Source organism: Typopeltis vanoorti, chromosome 14, assembly GCF_054136105.1.
Source record: "Typopeltis vanoorti isolate ZY-2024b chromosome 14, IOZ_Tvanoo_1.0, whole genome shotgun sequence".
In the NCBI taxonomy this organism is placed as follows: Eukaryota; Metazoa; Arthropoda; class Arachnida; order Uropygi; family Thelyphonidae; genus Typopeltis; species Typopeltis vanoorti.
In genome coordinates this window covers 107,430,150-107,451,647 of record NC_143562.1, presented here as the reverse complement: position 1 = coordinate 107,451,647, position 21,498 = coordinate 107,430,150, and the positions used below count along the sequence as shown (strand labels likewise).

Sequence of the window (21,498 nt, the reverse complement as noted above, 5' to 3'; positions counted from 1 at the left end):
GGCGTGTTCACGGGACCGGTTTGCCTGTTCTGGAAAACGAAAAACGCGAATTTCCGGGTGAAAAAATCTCTATATCTGTATGAGACCGGCTAACTGACGTTTAATCGAAGGAGACCACATAACGGTTTCTCACATCATAGACGGGAATCGAACTCAGGTCTTTCTATTCCGACTGAGCTATGAAGGCACTTGTAGTTTGTTACCTCTGTCCTGGAAACACCTTTATACAATTGTACTATCTTACACTCCTTTAGACCCCTGACAGAACTGAGATTTTGAACAATTCGTCAGAGGCAATGCCAATTCTCTTGCACATAGTACACAGACTGATATACCATCTAGTCCCACTGTTGTGTGTTTACATCCATACTTTTTTTTTTTTTTTTAATGTGCTGAACACCTCCTGCTCAGCACAACGACTATAAAAATCGCCACCTGGATGGCACACGTTTGCAAAATGATTTACCAACTATGTTGGCTAAGGCTAAACTTTGACTGCTTTTAGTCTTCGAAAGTTAGATCTAAACAATGTTGCTACATCCTTTGGGGAATAAAAGGTATTAGCCCACCCACGTATTGGCAAACTTATAGTACGAAATGTACTGCAGGATTGCAAATAAGGTTTCGTGGGTGAGAGCAGCGCGTGTGCGTATAAAACGATTTCTCTGGATAATTTGCGCCTACAAGATGTGTTGTAGATATATACGACGTAATAAGCTTAACATAGGAATTGATGGAATTAAGTGAAATTTAATATTTAGTATGGTCTGAAATATATCCATTAATTCAATTGGACCACTTATTTTTTTTTTTGGAAAAAATCATTAACAACAGTTCCACTCTGATTGGGATTTTAAGAAATTTGATGTTTCACAATGTCGATTTTAATCCAATCGGGCAAAACAACGATATCCCTGATTATGCTTGGTCAATAAATCTCTACATTCAGCCGTAATAAGAAATTTAATTATACCTTAAGAATGCCATAAAAAAAGCACCCACTTGTCATCATTTCCTTGCTTACATTGTGTCAAACAATTTCTGATGTTTACGTAATACGAACGCCATTATGTCATGGATTTTATTTTCCCTTGTTAATTACTGACAGTCTAATTCAGCGTTTCCCAAATGGCGGGTCACGAAAGCTGAATGTCGGGTCTCCTAAAAAAAAAATCTAGGTATTTCGTTTTTGGGTATAGCATTTAATCGGGACTAATGAATAAAAAATTTAATTAATAGAGACGAAAAACGCGCTGTATCCGCGTGCCATTTCACAGGCTTTTTGTTTGGGGTAAAGTTGCTCAACTAACTGAAGTCGAACCGGATTGAAGAATAAAGTTATCTTTTCCTCCAAACCTGAAGTTTCTAGTTAACAAACAACTGCATCACACTTCTCATTAATAAATTACTTGGCTTTAGTTTAATTTCTTTATATTTTTGTAAGAGGAAATGCCACTTTATTATAATAATAAATGAAAACTATATGAACATTCAAATCTGTTTTATTTTACCTATTGGCCATAAAAAATTTAGTGGGTCACGAAGATGAAGTATTAAAATAACCGGGTCACGGAAAAAAAAAAGTTTGGGAAACTTTGGTCTAATTAATTAGTCTGTGCATCAGTGGTGGCGCGTGGCTTGAAATCGTAGGGGTGCTGCAACTTTCGAAATATCCATACACACTGTAAGTACAGTGTAAACGTGTTTGGATAAAATATCAAAATTATGGTAAAAAAAATTAAACATGAAAAAATATTGTTTATTATCGATAAAATTATACAGTTAGATATAATTGAAAATTACTTAAAAATAAAATATATTCTTGTTTTGTTTCATGAAAAAATATTGTTTATTATCGATAAAATTATACTCAACTATACTCAACAACAGTTTAGTATAATTCAAAATTACTTAAAAAGAAAATCCTATACAATTCTCTTATTTTATACAAAATAAGAGAATTGTATAGGATTTTCTTTTTAAGTAATTTTGAATTATATGACAAAGAACAAGTGGCCATCCGTTAAAGTTATGTAAGAGTGATTAGTTGGGATGTGGGGACTAGATTTTTTGCCAGGTGAGTGGAATGGATTGCCAGAATTGGTTGTGAGTTCCTTGACGGTAAATGATTCAAGGAGAGGTATGATAGGATTTGTCTGTATAATGGTTAATTTGGTCTGTGATTTTAATAGGCATCCCAGAGAAAAGTAGGGGAGTACAGCTGATAGCTCGAAACTTTTTCTTACTCTGATACCAAAAAATCGTAGGGGTAAGCAAATTTCACAGTTGGAGGCCAGTTTCTCTTCTTAATATTAGGTAAATGTGCTTTCTGATGCTATTAAAATGATACACATAGTGTTTTAATGAAAAGGAAAAATGGCTAATTATATGAAAACCAAAGGCTTCAATTCGGCGACATGAACTTCTTTAAGTGTTGCACTACCAAATGGATCAGATGTTGCACTATCCAGGTATTTGCTTACGCTTAGAATCGCAGAACTTTATATAGTTTCTATATTCGGCATGAAACTCATTGAGTTTCTTATTCGGCTAAGAAACAATATGGGATGTAATATCCCTTAACTTAAATAAGGAAAAATGGCTTTTGTGAGTCCCTCCCCCCCCCCTTTTTTTAAATAAATTATGTGCAGTGTTAAACATAACTGTACATTATATAGTCGAACTTGGTTATAAAAAGTACCAGCGAAACGAAAAAATTTCCACATAACCATTATTCACTATATCAATGATGAGCTAAATCTACTTCCTGTTTTTTTTTTTAATTTTCAATAACCATATAAAAATAGATTCAAAAAATAAAAATATTAGGGAGAAAATATAATTACATACCTAGATATTATCTGTATGATTATTCTTGTATAAACTTCAATACTATTAAACACAATTGATTTAAGTGCTTTCTTCATCTTCACGTTAGATTAGGAATGGAAATAGCAGCGTTGTATTTATACATAAGCAAATGGCGACAGCACCAAATTATGAAAAGTGCATATTTAAATTAAAAAAAAATACACTTAATAATAAATCCTGTTTATTTCTCCGTAATTAAAAGCAATACTAATTAACAATAAATACGATTTCAATTATCCAGGCAACGGTTATTCTACGAAATCGTCACGTTCAAATATTTTAGCATTTCTTTCGCTTGAGCCATCAAGATTGCACTTTCTATTGAGAATTCAGCACTTCTTTGTGTAGAGAACAATGCTTTATCGACGTTTGTAACCTCACGTTTTTCTTAATTTTTTTGGTTGTTTTCCAATGCCGATATACTGTATAAGCATCTTTATTCTTCCACAATGGCGATTTTGTTGAAGAGGATAAAAAAAGTTTTACACGCGTAAACATTTTTTGCACTACGTTCTAAATCACGAATAATTTCGACTTTTTCTCGAAATACGAGATTTTTTTTTTTTTTAGTAGACGTTTCAGACGGAAGGGTTCGTTTTTAACTGATTGTACTGTCGTGGCATGTTTGGGTAATTCTGATAATTTTGTTGGGAGAAAGGCGGAGAATTCGTCCACTCTCCAAATGTTGCGAGCGTGAAAGGATGAATAAATTTTTGAACACCTGATTGTGGAAGAGGAATATTCTTGACCATCGTAAAGTGAGGAATGAAGGCCAGCTCTACACTGGAGTGGTAGGTAGAGGGGATGGTCCCTAAGGGCAAGGTTAGATTATTAACGCCTTAATCCGATGCAAGTAGTCAAAAAAAAAAAAAGTTTAGTCACTCCTTTCATTTTTGTCTATCGCAAAAACTATCTCAGTAGTTAAGAATCCTTTCTTTCTGAGAACTAAAGTTTGCGATGAAATGTTGAATTAGTGAGGTGGTGTTCAGAAGGGTGTTTCTTTTCTTTTTTTTGAATAAATGCTGGTGAATGCTTAATGCTAACTTAGGAAAGGATGCGTAAATAATTGTTCTCAGAAAAATGTAACTACTTAAGGATGTTTGCGTAACTACCAAAATTTTCACTGTATGATAATATATGCAAATTAAAATCATTATGGCTTTTTGCTCTTTACATCTGTGATCTCGTTATTTCCGTTCTCGTTACAACGAAGTTTGACTGTACTCTGATTAAAAAAAAAAAAAAAAAAAAATAGTTACATTTAATTTTAGCATTTTATAATTAATATGATACATAAAAGAAATGTGATACATAGCTGTTTAATAAATGAGATGTTTTCTTGTATCCCACTCAAAACAAAAAAAATCCATCTATCTATATAATATCTCAATGAGCACTGTCAAAAAAAATTTTTGTCGATCAAAAAAAAAATTATCGATAAGACTGAGTAACATTACCTCTAAACGAAAATCAGTTTCGCTGAATCAAGATCTTTGGTTATTTTTCGTAATTGATTGGATGGAATAAGTTGCTGTGCTAATTTTGTTGGGTGAAAGCTAGGGAATTCGACCATTCTCCAAATAATATGGTCATGAAAAAATTATTAGATACCTGATCGTGGAGGCGATATATTCTGACCATCGTTGGTGTGAAGGAGTCACGTATATCTTAAGTTTTCGCCTGTTTCGGATTCGACGGCACATTCAAGATAAATGCAAATGACTGAACATGGTAATCATCTCCTAAACAAGACTTGAATTCTCTGTCATGGCAGACTTATATAACGCTTAACTTCATTCAGATTTTGCATTGGAATTTTTTTTTTTTTTTACTTTCTGGTTTTGATGCAACTATCTTCGATAATGTCGAGGATTTATTCCTTGGACTGAAACTTAACGAGCTTATTCACATTTCATAGTAGTACGTCAAGGCTGAGATTTACTCCAAGAGTTATTAGATCTTTATTTTAATTTTTTTTTTATCGTTCAGTGGACTCCGACCATCAAAATTGGATATAATTAGGTGACAAAAATCCATGTGCAACTCACTCCAATTCCGCCTCGAATTATTCCGCACGTTTACCAGTGTTATATATAGTATTTCTGATGTTATAAGTCATTGAATTATTTCAAATGTTGGCTCCTCCTCCACTATTGTTTACCTTAAAACAAAGATTGTTGACGAGAACTAAAGTTTGCAATGAAATGTTGAATTAGTGAGGTGGTGTTCAGAAGGGAGTGTCTTTTCTTTTTTTTTTTTCAATAAATACTGGTGAATGCTTAATGCTAACCTAGGAAAGGATGCGTAAACAATTATTCTCAGAACAGGAGTGAGGAGGACCAACTATGTATATATGTGATGTCTAAACGCGCACTTACTGGTTTGGGCATCACATGTACAACGGTGTCATTCTATTAGTATGTGAAAAAAAAACTATATTGTAACTGACTATATTAAAGTAAAAATTATTGGCAGAAAAAGTTTTTATAGCAGGAAATACAAATTATCTAAATTTTAATGAGCGAGAAAAAAATTTTAACTGCAACACAGGAAAACAAAATTTTTAATTTAAAAAAAAAAATCGGCTCACGCCTTTTCGTTCCCGCATAGGGAGTAGGCGAGGCCGTTTTAGCCCTATCTGACTTTTAGAGACTGAGTAGGCAGTTCAATCGCCACTGGTAGCCAATCAGAGATAGCTGGCCTAAGGCAATCACTAATTAATCGGTACTCAATGAAGAAGGCGGCTAACAAATGCCGCCATCTCTTGGTCCCTAACAACAACACAATCTTTTTAATGTCTAAAAATAATGTGGGTTCGACGGCCGATTTTCTTAAGCTTACGGGACGAAAAACCTCTTGCCTGTGCCAGAGATCGACTAACTCAGGAACCGGACGAGAACAGGCTTAGAAAAATGTTCCTCTATTCCGAGACTAGATTCGGACCGAAGTCTTTTCTCCTGCGGTCAAGCGCTGTAGAGTGCAAGCGCTACTTCTACTAAGCTACACAAGCTCTAAAAAAAAAAAAAACAGTCGGATTTAACACCACCTTTTTCAGACTTGTTCCACCCACTCATATTCTCCGACTGTTTATCGTTTTACCTTCAGGTGAGTTTAGAACCTGAATGTAAAAGTTAAGTCTTCAAGAAATCACTCTTCGTTCTGGTGCCAAACATGAGATTGGCAGCACCAAAGCCTTATAAATTTGGAACACAAAAACCGCATAAGCTGCTTATAAATGCCTTATAGAACATCCAATAATCCTTTGTGATGTTTGGCCAACATTTGTTAATGTATCTCGAAAAAACTTATCAGCTTCTTGCAACGTAGGTTTCATGGTTCGATAATATTAATCCATAGTATCGAATCGAATATAGTAAGTAAACAGTTCTTAACCTTGCACATTGGAAGAGTATTCTTTGTCCACAATGTAAGTGTAACAATTTTTTCTAACATCATCAGTTTAAAAAAAAATAAAAATTCGGGCTCTGAGAAAATTTCCCTCCCGGAACATAACGGTTTTCAGACAATCGCCAAAAACTCATGTAAAAAAAAAACAAAAACTGACACAATGATTAGTTACTTTGCCATAATTCCAAACGTTTCCTCCCATTATTCCTGTGACTCTAAAAAGCAGATAACACAGCAGTTTAACGATAGCCCGTGATGCTTCGATTCATTGGTTATGACTGGTCACTGGCTTCTCTCTTTTTGATTCTCCTCCACCACTAATTTCTATAACCTCCGTCAGCTAAGTACCAAGCTGTTGTTGTTGTGACCCTGCATTGTATTTCATTTTACTCCAACTGGTGCAACTGATTTCCATGCGTTATCATGTCAGATATATCTTTCAAATGTCCAGGTGCATCACGATGGGACCATTCATTAACATTATTCTTCAATAAACATCTTGCTAAAACCTATCAGTTTTCAAAAGAAGCCTTTGAATTTTCTTTGATTTGCTCAACTAATTTCCTTTTACATCTGATTTTGTCTTTCATCCTATTGGTCTGCCTCATTTTTTTCATGAGATCCGAATTTGTTAAGAAACGTGCTGGCAATTTTTCTCCCTGTAGTCCTTCCCCTGTTTTTTCAGGTCCTGCTTAATAGTATCCGTATTGATCTAAATTTCATCTAATATAATCTCCCGATGTTAAGAGATATAGTATTAGACTGTATAACCTCAAATCCAACTTGGCATGTTCAATGCACTACTAGCGTCTGACGGGGTGCCGTTGCTACTGCACTAAGATGCTTAATTAGATCTAATTACGAGTCTAGTTTCACATAAACGTCTTAGCAGAAACTTGCCATGCTTGATCATGTTCCAGGTGAACATTGCTTGATTGCACTAGATAATCGCAGTTGATAAAGGTCAAAGCGTCAGATCTTCTGATGCTTTGACTAGTAAAGCATACTTGACCATTTCCATTAGCTATTCCTTTGTGTTTTAGCTTTCCAACATCTCCTTGATGAGTAAATTGAGGAAATTGATGAGGATGAATAGATTACCCCACTGTTTAAGGTTCTCCTTAATAATTATTCGCTCCCCGCGCTCTTATTTAATTAATTTGCTGGTTTATACCACCTATATCTACCCTCATAACCCAGGTGATAGCAGCCAGTGTACAACGGTGTATAGTGGACACTGTCCGATTGGTTTCTATCTCATACCAGGTGACCTGCAGTGCGCTATTTTGGTTCTGTGAACTACGTTTGCAGCAATTCTTCTACTCTCAGAAATATTACTCCCCTTAACTATCAGGTTTGTTCTATTCTACAGGAAAATACAGTATCACTTCTTGCTATCCATATATTTATATTTTCCTGCATTAAAGCTTCATCAAAGCCTATAATTTTTGTCCAGATACATGTATCCATGCCAATCCTCCCGTTTATTTATGAGGCTTTTGGTATTGTGTTGAAAGGTGTCTTGATCAATTACCCGTAATATCCCTTGCATTTTTTATGATCAACATTTGTTCACACCTACAATTATTTTCAGACATTAAAAATATATTGTGTTTGGGTTAGGAACCACGAGATGGCGACAATTGCTATCCTCCTTCTTCACTGTGTACTGATTAATTAGTGATAGCCTTGAGCCAGCTATCTCTGTTTGGCTACCAGTGGCGATTGAACTGCACTAGGTCTCCAAAACAGGGCTAAAACGGCCTCGCCTATTCCCTATATGGGAACAAATAGGGTTTATCTGACATTTGTTCATACTTGAGACCATCAGACACTTCGCTCAACATACAGTAATCATCCCCGTTATGGCATTCCCTCACTTCATGGATAACTAAACACACATTCAACCAGTGCCGTAACGAGTGCATGGCGAAAGAGGCGCCTGCTACGGGCGCAACTAGTTTGGGGCGCAAAATGTGAAAAATAAAAATAAATAAATAGATATAAAAATCCGCTATTTTGTATTGTATTTTTAAATTTCGGCTTTAGACACACAAATTCTGCAATACACTGCAACTCATTTTGATGGGGTTAATAGTAAGTATTTAACATATTGCATTTAGTAAAATTTAACTTGTTACATTTAAATTTTTCAAAATTTTTGTCATTTTTGGGTTAGGAGGGCAAGTTAGACACTTGCCACAGGCGCTTGATACCCTCGCTACTGTACTACATTCAACTGTGTCGAATCTAACAGGCCTAATTTTTATCGATCTCCTGCTCATTGGTATCCTTTCACTGTCCAACACTTTATTTAGACACCGCACTACAAGTCTATTCAAGTGAAGATCATCATCCATATCTAATTTCTTTCGTCTGGTAAACTCACTCAATAGATTATGTCGTTATACCATGAACAGTTTCTTTGGTAACATGGCCCTTATTCTTAATTCATAGCTCTTTTAGTCCGCCAACATATTTTCAATCTCTAATTTTCCTTTGCGCTGGTAACTCTTTAACATCTTCTCACATTCTTTATTAATGTCACCTCTGATAAAGTATATATCCGATGATGGACAATATCAGGTGTACTTCTTTCAAAATTAGACTATATCACTTGCGAAATATTCCACACTTCTGCTCACAGAATCGCCATACAATAATGTTCTAATCCCTTCCTTTGCAACTCCACCTATTTTAATCTATTTTACCATAATTGATCTTTCATCTCGTAAGATGACACATGCGTACTCTGTTATTATTATTAGTATTTGCTACTTCGCAAGTAACCGATTTGCATCGTCTTTTGTGCCACCTATTTTTAAGCTTGTAAAAAACATCAAGCGCATTTTACTACTTCATTACCTCAACTGTTTTTTAACCTAGTATATATATTCTTGTGTAACCCTATGTAAATAGCTTTGCATCTATCACACTATGCCAACCGAAGAAAGACGTTCTGTATTTGATTCTAGTTGAAACTTTATTTCTAATCCCTTTTTTGGCCCAGGGGCGCGCCAGTAGTGTCCGGTACCTGTGTGCAAAACTTTAGTTGGCACTCCTACCCCTCCCCCAATAAATAAAAACACTTATAAAAACGTATCAGTGAGTAAAAATGAAATATAAAATAATAATAAGTTAATTGAACAAAAAGCAGAAATTGCAAAAAAAAAAGTATAAAAAACAATAAACATACAAGAAGAGTACAAAAACAACAAAAATAATTTGGAAAAAAAGAAAGTAATTTATGTTATTTGGCAAGAAAATCATTTGCGAATTGCACCTTATATAGTTTTATGTAAATTTTCTCTTTGACTCATATCTTATCTAGAGCTGGCAGTGAAGTTTTACGACCGGATGCCCTTCCTGACATCAATCCTCGCCATTTATCCGGACTTGGGACCGTCACCTATTGAGGCTAGCTTGCCTCCTTCAGTAGCCGCATAAGACGAAATGACTTAGCAAGATACGAAAGATTCACCCCTAGCCCTCGAATACTCTAATAGCATCAGGGGAAAGGATCAAGGAGAGGAGAAAGAAACAAAGAAATAAGGGGAGGGACCAGTCTACAGAATAATATAACAGATGTATATTATATAAAGTAAGGCATGGTCCAGCATCAGGTACCTATGGTTTGCCATGCTCGTACTCACTAAAGTGAGCCCTTGAGGTACAGAGAAAGAAAGCAAGAAAGCAAGAGAGTTGTGGCACAGGCGAAGGCCATGGCATATCAAGATCTGTATGATCAATTAGAAACAAAGGAAGGACAGAGAAAAATTTACCAACTAGCGAAATGTAGAAATAAAGCAGCAAAGTACATCTTACATGTACTTTGCTGTTTCTTATGCGGACATAAGAAACAGATGGAGAATATACTTTGAGGGACTTTTGAATGAGGAAAATGCAAGGAATCACAGAGAAGATGGGCAGCCTTCTGAGGGGATGGTACAGAACATCAGTACAGTGGAAGTGTTGGAGACATGAAGAGGATGAGGAATGGAAAATCTGTGGGCCCCGACAGAATTCCAGTGGAGGCATGGAAGGCACTGTGGGGAAGAGGGAATTAACCTGCTGTGGGACCTGTTCATGAAAGTTTGCCAACAGGAAAATATACCCGAGGAATGGAGGGAGAGTACTCTTGTCTCCATCTACAAGGGTAAAGGGTATGCACAAGACTGTAAGAATTACAGAGGAATAAAGTTGATGTCCCACACAATGAAAATCCTAGAAAGGGTTCTTGATGGAAGATTGAGGAAGGAGGTGGAGATTGCAAAGGAACAATTTGGCTTCATGCCTGGTAGATCAACAACAGATGCTATCTTTGGGTTATGGAAGATAATGGAAAGGTTTTCGAGAGAAACAACGGGAGCTACATTTGGCATTTATTGATCTGGAGAAAGCATACGATAGAGTACCAAGGCAAGACGTCTGGAGATATCTAAGTGAGAAGAAGGTACGGGAGAAATATGTCAGGTTGGTGCGGGAGATGTACAGAAATGTGAAGACAAGAGTTCGGACCTGTGTGGGACAGACAGAAAGTTTTCAAGTAACAGTTGGCTTGCATCAAGGGTCAGCATTAAGTCTGTTTCTGTTTAATATTGTGATGGAGGTGGTGACGGAGGAGGTGAGAGAAGATGCCCCTTGGACAATGTTGTATGCAGATGACATCTTGCTGTGTGCAGATTCAAGAGAAGTGGGAACTAAACTGGAAAGATGGAGAAAAGTACTGGAAGAGAGAGGTATGAGACTGAGCAGAAGTAAGACAGAGTATATGTGTTGCACAGTGGGCGGCGGCGGCCAGGAGACAGATCTGGAGCTGAAAGGAAATATTATTACTTTCCTAGTAATAATATAATTATAAGAACACTTTGCATGAAATTATGCCACTGACAGTTTTAGGTTAAATCTCATTGTATCGGTTAATGAAATAGATGTATCCCAGCACCAAGTCATTCTTGGGTTTGTGAATTTTTGTCGATTGGATGCACATATGTGGCGTTTGCACGCTACTATGCTTGGCCTCTCGAAGGAAGACTTGGTTTCAAATCTAATTGGCGACTAGAGGAAATTTTTCTAACCCTTTTTTCGATCTGTTCCCGAGTTAGCCGATCTCTGGCACGAGAAAGCAGATTTTTTTTCCTCCCGGAAACTCGGGTTTTTCGTCCCGTAAAAATAAGAAAATCTACCGTATAACCCACACTATTTCAGATATTAAATATATATTGTTAGGGTAAGGGACCACGAGGTGACGGCACTTGTTGAGCCATCTCTTTACTGCTTGCTGCTTAATTAGTGATTGCCTTGGGCCAGCTATCTCTGATTGGGTACCAGTGGAGGTTGAACTGCCCAATCAGTCTTCAAACAGTTAGATAGGATTAAAACGGCCTCGCCTTCAACTAACACCTTTTTTTCCTGTATAGGGAGTAGTCCCTATACAGGAAAAAAAGGTGTTAGTTGATTTTATCAGAAAAAAATCAGCTAACGCCTTTTTTTTCCCGTATACGGGAGTTCGCCTACTCGGGAACCGGTCGAAAAAAGGCTTAGAAAAATTTCCTCTAGTCGCCGACTAGACTCGAATCCAGTCTTCCTTCGTGCGGCCAACCGCCGTGGTGTGCAAACGCCACAGTTGTTGATTTTATATATATATATATATATATAATAATAAAAATTATATTGCCTAGCATGGCGAATTTTTGCGATACTCCGAAGGAAAAAATTAACCTGACTAAGAAAAAAAGACTAAAAGAAACATAAGGATTCATTCTATCATGCTGAAGAACAGGCGTTACAAGCTAATGCAATCAAAGCAAAAATTGGGAACTTCAGTAATAATGATAAATGCAGATTATTCGATCAGAAAGACGAAACTAGAATTTGAGCAGTGCCTACAGCAAGATAACCCAAACTGACTGAATAGCACCATGATCAAGTGGCAAAAATAATTCATTGACATATATGCAGAAATGTGGTTTTCTTACTTCTCATAACTGATGGCGTAGCATAAAATAGAGATAGTACCGGAAATTTTAAGAGGAAAATTTTTCTGAGACTTTAGAATACAAACTGATCGGCATTCGGGATACGATACACCTGACATCACAATTACTGAATATTGACCAGTTAAGATTATTGACTCAGTACCGGGTGATAACAACACAGAACAGCAAAAAATTAAATATCGAGAAATTGCAACGAAGTTGGCCGAATGCATCTTGAACCCATCAAAATTATCCCTAGGAAATCGGTGCATTTTGTGCAATCTAAAAGCTCTCCAACTATTTACAAGAATTAAATATCTACGAAATGTGATCTTAAAAAAAAGAAAGAACAAACGGTATTATTTGGAACAGTTAGTATTTTGCGAAGCTACGTGACAGACTATTCTTAGATTCTTGGAGTACAATGTGAATTGCTCTATGTTACCAACCAAATTGTTGTTTGAATGATATCTTGTTTAGGCTGTATTTCAGTTGTGGGAATAAAGTGTTCATAATAATCAATAAGAATTATACTGTGATTTCGGGATGAAATGAATTATTGAAACCACGAGATGTGTGATATTTGGATTCATGATAAGAAATGTTTTGAAGGATGTATTTTTACCAGCTGTATATAATGGCTGAGGTTGGAAAGTGCCTAGTCTTCAGACTTCAAAAGTTAGTTATTGCTAGTTGACCTCACTTACTCTCTTTTCGGAATACTGGAGTATTTTTCTCTTCTTGTTTTGTCCTGGAAATATTATGTAGGCGATTTGGGCTGTTTGTTTTGTTACATTGAACTCCATCAGTGAAAACATTAACAACGTGATTCATCATATTTTCAACATGGTGGGTAATGGATGTTTTCAAATTTGGTTGTGTATAATGTTTTTTATTTAAATGGTGCAACCATTTGGTTTTGTACATTTTTTCTTGTTTTGGATTTTGTTGCTTGTGTTCTGAAATATATTTCATTTCTCTAAAAGCTTTACAATGTATCTTTCGTGTTATAGGCTCGCCGTTATGATTCAAGGACGACAATATTTTCTCCCGAGGGTAAGTTGCACTTAAATAACGTATTAAAGGATGTCATTATTATTTTATGCTAACAAACAACACGAAACTAACCATAGCGAACTAACTAGTCCAGTTTTAAATATTTCTTAGCACAAGAGTATTTGTGGTATCGCTTTTCATTCTTTTTCTTACCTGTTGAATTGGAAAAGTAATGAAAATCCTGTCAACGATTTTTCAAGTGAATAATTGATGGTGGACAGAAGACAACTTGATATATAGTGAGAGCGCTGGTATTTACGAACTGATAATAAAGGGAGAGTGCTAGAAGAGAAAGGAAAGCAGGACGACTAGATTAGGATCAGTAAGAAGGTGAAGTAATGGATATGAGAGAAAGCAAGAATGAACAGCATGGTAAAAAAATTAAAAAGTGAAGAGTGAAGTGTTTAATATATATATTTTTCACTCCTCTGTTAAGAGTATTCTCATTAGTTAATATCTAGTTAAGAGTGGTGTAACAAGAAGTTAGAAGTTAATATCTAGTTAAAAGTGGTGTAACAAGAAAGGTGATATATAATGCCAAAAAGAATGTAGGATATGTGGAATTGTGAAGTGGATGATTTAAGTTATGGTCATTGACTACCATAACTACCCATCATTATCCAACCTTGGTGATCCTTGCCAAGACTGTAGTGTAGTTATTTAATGAGCATTAGATCAGTGTATATCATACTGGCATAAATAATGCTGTACTAATGTACTATAGGCTGACCAACCAACCATTTGTGTATTGGTCTGACATTAAAAAAAAAAAAGTATTAAGAGAATTAGAGGTGAAAGAATCAAAGGTGTATCAGGTGTTGAGTTAGAATGTAATAAGGCTGTAGTGATGGATGACATATCCCATGTATTTTAACCCTGCGGAGGATCTGACAGATACATGCAAATTGTTTAATATAAATATTCTTACACATAATCAGTGTATAGCTTGGATGTCATGACTAGCTGCACGAGTGAGTGATATTCCGCAATATTTTTTTGCTGTCAGTTTGGTTTAACACTTGTTATGTAAAGGTTTGTGATATTTGACAGTAAATTGTATGTGAGAGATACCATGAACTTCTATGTCAGTATAGTATTGATTTAGGTTTTATTTATTTATCATTGAAAATGGTTGCAAAAATCTATCAATTGGATAATCCATCAGATGCTGAAGAGATTCAGCGAATGTTACTCGAGTCCGATGATGAGAATAAGAGTCAAAGGTGATAGTAAATTGTATCTGAGAGAGATACTGTGAACTTCGATGTCAGTATAGTAGTGGTTTGGTTGTTTTTTTTTCTTTGTTCAATAATTTCTAGATTGTAACTGAAAATAAATAAACCATCATGTATAATATTTGCAGCGTTTTTTTTTTATCGCATTTTAGCACATACTAGTAATGAATGTATCTCTCAAATACACGTGACCTACGCTGCAATTTTTTCGACTGCGACCTCCGCAGGGTTAAGAAATGTGCAAAACAGTTAAACACTATGCCCATGACCTGGTTATTTAATAAAGGTCTTGCAATGGGAAAGGAGCAGAAGACAAATTAGTATCACCTCATAAGTATAATTATAAGAGAGAAGTTTCTAGTTATAGACCAGACTATATATTTGCAGTTGTTGTTAACAGTATGGAAGAGGTTGATTAGGAATAGAATATAGGATTGAGTTGATGGACATAGGATTCTTTATGATGGTAAGTTAATTCCCATTGTAAAGGGTAGGTCTTGTTTTAGCAATTTGATTGCATTTTATGATAAAATAATGTGTTAGATAAGGGAGATTTACACAAAGGATATTATTGGATTTTGCAAAAGCATTTGATATATTATCTCATCACAGGTGTGTACATGGAGGATGGGAACGAATGCTATATTAGTTAGATGTATTGGCTCTGTAAAAGATATTGGCAAGTTGAGTATGGAGCATCTTCTCCAAAAAAAGGAAGGTAACCAGTGGTGTGCCTCAGGGTTCTCTTCTTGCATTGCTGTTGTTTAACTTATTTTTTAACGATATCTTAATTAATGGGATATCTTCATTTGTTTACTGGTGATGCAATATTAGAGAGAATTATAAGTAGCACTGATGTTGATTCCCTTTAGAATGATTTTTTAATAGACTTATCTTGGACAAATAGATTGTAATTCAGAAATATAGGGTTGTATACTATATTCATGACACTGTACTGCAGGAAGTGTATGAGATTTGAGTTGACTGAAGTTTAGAGTGCACATTGTGAATGTTATAAAGACTGCACCCATTATGATTGGAACTATATAAAACATTAGTCAGATCACACTTGGACTGTTGTGCTCAGATTTAGTCATGTAGTTTTCATTGTGATGTGGAAACATTAGAAGGCCCAGAAATAAGCAACTAAGGCAACATTAGAAGGTTAAAGAAATATGAATTACAGAGTTTAGTGGAGAGGTGATGTAGAGATGGTTAAGCTTATGAGGGTATTTTATTGGATTAAAGAGTGAGAATTATAAAAATAGTTAAAGGTGAGAATCAGAGGCTATACCTCAAGTTGTGTAATAGCGTGGTGAAGGACAGATATTTTACATGGAGAATTGTAGGGGAATGGAACATGTTACCAGAATATATTGTGAAATATGATAAACATGTCAATTGATTGAACCTCCCATGATGAGTCTTCTGACTCCATGAAGAGTGCCAATAATAATAAATTGTTATTCCTTGATTCTTGTTACATTGTGTCAGAATATGGATCATCTTCTTATGTAACTGACTAACTTGTTGGTGTCATGCTTTATATATGGGAGATTTACCTTTGTAATTGTGAGCTTGGTACTGTCACTGTCACACTAGAGTTGTGTACTATTTTTAGGAGTTATACACTTAAATGGTTAACGTGTTTAGAAAAAAGCAGAGTATGTTAAAACTCCAGTGCAGGCAGTCTCCTGACTTATCTAAGAGTTACGTTCTACTAGCTTAGTAGGACGTGTCAGCTTTAATCCTCTCACCCGATAATCACAACCTATTGCTTATTTACATTATGTGTATGCAGTAGTGCATTAATGTTTTAAAGTTATTTCTGTTGGTTTCATTCACAGGATGCACACACAAATTAGATTTGAATATGTAATTATTAATGCAAAAGAATATAATAAAATATAAATAGTATGGGGAAAATGTTTTTAAAAAAGTTTAATTTGGTTGTTCAAGCTTGTATAGAAAATTATGAAGAGATGACTGAATGGTGGTTTCTTCTCTTCATAAAAACTCTTGATAACAGTCTAAAAGCATCATCTATTTCTCTTTGAATTTTTAAGACCATGATGCATTAGGATTATCCTGTAATTGCTTTGTCCATTTTCATATTGACATTAAAACATCTTTGCCAGTATTATCCAGAAATTTTCATTGTGAAAAATTATATGTTACAGAGGCATCATGTTCAAGAGTATTGCATGTGCACAAAGAAAAGGGAACTTTTGGTAAGGATATTAATGTCTGCAACACAAAATTCAACTTTGAAAACTTTTACATATGTGGATTTTTAGATGGCAATTTGGTTTGAAGGTAGTTGCGATTGGTGGAGATGGAGGGGAGGGAGTAGAATAGGTGTCCTCCCTCGATGAGTCTTTGGACTCCTTGGAGGTATTTCGTAATAATAATAATTAATTTTCATTTCTAGATCAATTTTGATGCATTGACACATGGGCTCACTTTTTCCCACTTTTCATTTTTCCAGTTGTGGTTGCTCTAACCCAGTGTGCACACACTAAACGTGACTACAAATACACAACATGACTGTGTTCAAGGAAGGTGCAACATTATTATATTATTATTCAGGCCTCCATGGAGTCAAGAGACTCATTGCAATATAGACTGTCTTGTAGACAACCTCTGTTGTGTGGCATGCAAGTAACATACGTGTGAATAAAATTTTTATAACTTGAATATTTTTCATAGCCATTTCAGGATGATTTGCGTAAGTCAAATTTACATAAGTTGGAACTGCTGATATATATCATCCAGTGTTATATGGGCATTATTAGAGGGAGAGATAAGTTAGACACATAGTTTCTCTCTGTGGAGGTGTTTTTCATTATGCAAGGAATTTTCATTTTACTTGTCTCATTACACTTGTTGTGAAATATTGTACATAGACTAATTGTTCCTGTACGGTATTTAGCGTTATGATAAAGCTATGCCTCTGCTCCAAGTCAAGGACAGTCCAAGGAGTTTCATCTGGACCAGCATAAATTGAACATGTTAAGTGAATTTTTAGCCTGTGTTAAATAAGTTATGATATCCGTTTATTTAAGATAACCTTGTAGCACCTACTGACTTACTTGCTAAGAATTTTCAGTATATATCGAATATTACAGCTCCTGTTCAATTTAGTTAGAGAATCTGGAGACTTGCACTGGATATGTTTAAGAGTACAATATCATCTTCATAAAGCAAAGAGCTAAGTTTGATACCTCTAATTCTAATATGGCAACGGTGTTTTGCGATGCTAAAGACATTTTATTTATTAATTATCTTGAAAAGAATAAAACAATAACCAGGGAATATTATTATGATCTCTTAACCAGACTAGACAGAAAAAATTGTGAGAAAAGACCTGGTTTGCAGAACAAAAAAAAAAACATCTTTCATCAGGACAGTGCACCTGCCCACAAAGGCGTTTTGGCAATGGGAAAATTAAGGATCTGCATTATAAATTGTTGGAACATCCACCCTATTCCCCAGATTTGGCTCCCTCTGACATCTGTCTCTTCCCAAAACTAAACCTCTTTTTCGCTTGTCAGCGTTTTTCTTAGAATCAATAGGATTGCAGCTGTAGAGGAGTATTTTCCAGATATTACTGCCACTACAGGGACAGGATAGTGGTGCTGGACCATTGCTGGAATAAATGTATTAGTCTTGAGGGTCTCCCCTTAAGACTAATGTATTAGTCTTAAGGGGACTTAACTATCTTATGGAAAAATAAAAATAATTTTGAAATTATAAATTTGTTTTTTTCATTGTTAGGCCAAGAACTTTTCAGACCACCCTCGTATTATCACACACACCAGATATTTATATATGCAAATTATGTAATTTAATAAATAAAAATGTACGAATCTCTCGATTCTAAACACTAGTTCCAACACCAATTAATATTTTGAATTTAAAAATGCAATACTTTAACACAGAATTATAAATTATTGAAAAAGCTAAACTTGGTTTCTTTTATTACAACTGAGTTTTTGAAGGTTTTAGGTATGCTAGTGAGACTTTTATTGCTGTTTTCTGTCCATTAGCTTATTAATTCTGGGATGAAGTGATAGCCAAACGGAGACAGTCAGAAAGTTGCAGGCAGTTCCTCTGTTTCGCTTTTAGCACAGTCATAGCAAAAAATGCAGTTTGATAGAGATACGTGGTGGAAAACAAAGAAGAAATCTCATTGCTATTTCATGTAAATTTGGATGTTAATTTTTCATTCTTACTCAGAATTAAAAGTACTTTCCAGTCCAATTCGATTAGTTGAAGGGTTTCTTCATGGGAAAGGGCTGTCTGTTTGTGTTCAACAAAGGGGTTCACAATCCACATATTTTGTTTCCGTGAATCCTGTTCTGGATAATACTTTTCAAATGATGACAACAACATCTTCAAGTGGACTGCAATAATATCTGAAACTGAATTCTGTGAAAAGAAATCATCTGCTTTCATAATATAATCTAAGTACGACTGAAACATTTTATTATTTCTTTCTGCAATCATATTAAGCAAGAGTTTGAGTTTCTTTTTGAATGATTCGATCTTGCTCCAGGCATTAAATATTGTTGTATCTTGACCTTGAAATTTTAAATTCAACTTGTTTATGTAAGAAAATATGTTGCTGAGATATGCCAGCCTACCCATTTCTTATCCTGGAAATAATGGGACAGGTCACTTTTCTTATCAATTAGAAACAGCTCGACTTCCTTTTGGAGTTCATATAACCTCTTGAGAACTTTACTGTAGGACAGCCAACGAACTTCCGAATGGAAAAGAAGATTTTGAATCGGAGCCCATTTCATTGCACAATGCTTTTAACAGTCTTGTATTTAAAGCACTTTTTTATATAATTAATAAGTTTAAAAGTTTAACAATTGAGACAGGAGACTTCATTAAGCTCAGGTGCCATTTTTTTGGAAGCCAGGTTTTGCCTATGAATGTAGCAATGCATTGACAATAAGGTATTGCCTGCCATATCCTTAATTTTAGTGACTAAACCTGAATTTTTACCTGTAAGACAGGCAGTGCCTTCAATACTAACTCCAACACAATTTTTCTATTTGAGACCTTTCTTTTCAATGAAACCATTTAAAACCTTTGAAAATTTCACTGCTGGTAGTGTGTGTAGGTAGTTCAGAAACACTCAAAATGTCTTCCTTCATGTCTCTTCATGACTAGTATATATATCGTACATATGTAAGTAAAATGCTGTTCTGAATATCTGCAGATTCGTCCAGTTGTAATGCGAACAATTTCGATTTATTAATTTTTTCAGTGAGTTACATTTCTGTATCTTCTGTCATATCAGATATCTGCCTTTCAACTGAATCATTCAACAATGGGATGTCTTTCATTTTACTTGCTGTAGACTGTCCTAATACTTCATTACATACAACAATCAAAGAAGGCTTAATGAGTTCTTCGCAATGGGATTAGGTTTTTTACATTTAGCTATCTGTAATGATATTAAACAGGATGCCGTCAGAAGTGAATTGTCAGTGGTTGAAGCTTGGGAAATAATTTTCTTTTCTGTTTTAAGTGCATCTCTTTTACTCTTAAGGAACTCAATGGGTTTGTTGACTAGGTCGGGATGTTGTTGAGATGTCGGGTAAGTCGCAATGGCTTCATTTCCCAGAACAGTAGCACAAATGATACATTGAAATCGTGGCAGTTGGTCAGTGTGAGGACATTGTATGTAACCAAATTTTAAATAGCTGACCATGTATTTACGAGTGAATGCAGACTTTTTCTTCTGCGTGCTGGTAGTTTTCCCCTCCTTTTGTACATCCTGGAGATCACTCTTCAGGCTTGAGGTGGATGAATCACTATTTGTGATTCATCCACCATGGTGTGCATCACAGACACCTTCAATATGAGATTTCTTAACACCAAAATTAAAAAAGTCCCATCTCTTATTCATGTATCTTTCCTTGATTAATAGCAAGGCACTGAAAGCCTCCTATGTCTTAAGTTTGCACATAGCGAAAACAGGGAAATCTCATTCTATCAGGAAAACTTACTACTTCCATCTATAAAAGATGTGGTAAAAACTACTTTTGGCAACAAGATACTAAAAGATGTTAATTTGATTATTCCTCTTTCAAATGATGCTGTCGGTCACAGAATTAATGATATGGCAGGTGACATAGAATCTCAGTTAATTGAAAGAGTTAAGAAGAGCCCTTATTATGCGTTACGAGACTACTGATGTTACAAATGATGCGCAGTTAATATGCAACGTATGATATGCGCATGGTAACAACGGTCATGACGATATTCTGTTTTGTAGAACTTTGTCATCCCAAACAACTGGAGAAGAAATATTTCATACTCTCAATAATTACATAATACACGAAGGGATCCAGTGGGAAAAATGTATGGGCTTCTATTCGGATGGAGTTCGCGACCTTACAGGCAGGCCTAGTGGGGTTGTTTCTAAGGACAAGGAAGTAGCTCTGGATATCAATTGGGTATATTGTTTCATACATCGGGAACCGTTTGCCTCCAAAGGAATGCCACAGAATTTAAAACTGTGCTATACAACACTTGTAAAGCTAGTTAATTTTATTAAGACTCTACCGTTAAATAATAGGTTATTTTCAGTACTTTGCGATGAAATGGGCAGTTAACATATACAACTTTTGCATCATTCTGAAATTCGCTGACTTTCCAGGGGCAAAGCACTAACAGGGTTATTTCAATTAAGGCACGAAGTTTTACTGTTTGTAAATGAACGTATGATTTTGCATTCCTCGTTGACGAAGCATGGTTATCAACACTATCCTATCTTTCAGACATTTTTTCGAAATTAAATGAACTAAATCTCTCCCTTCAGGAAAATTCTTTAACTGTTCTTGATGCCTACGACAAAATAAAGGTACTCAAGAAAAGAAAAAAAAAAACTGGTGTTTTGGATTAGTTATGTAAAAGACAGACAATTTGCC

General features: G+C 35.4%; 1 protein-coding gene across 1 annotated transcript in view; it reads left to right on the top strand.

Annotated features, from left to right (window-relative positions):
* Window positions 1-13,114: 13,114 nt before the first annotated feature.
* Prosalpha3 (proteasome alpha3 subunit) overlaps window positions 13,115-21,498 on the top strand; it is a 91,778-nt gene continuing 83,394 nt past the window's right edge. The window contains exon 1 of the mRNA XM_090403439.1: window positions 13,115-13,313. The gene's annotated coding sequence lies outside the window, so the exon portion shown is untranslated. The remainder of the gene's footprint in view (window positions 13,314-21,498) is intronic.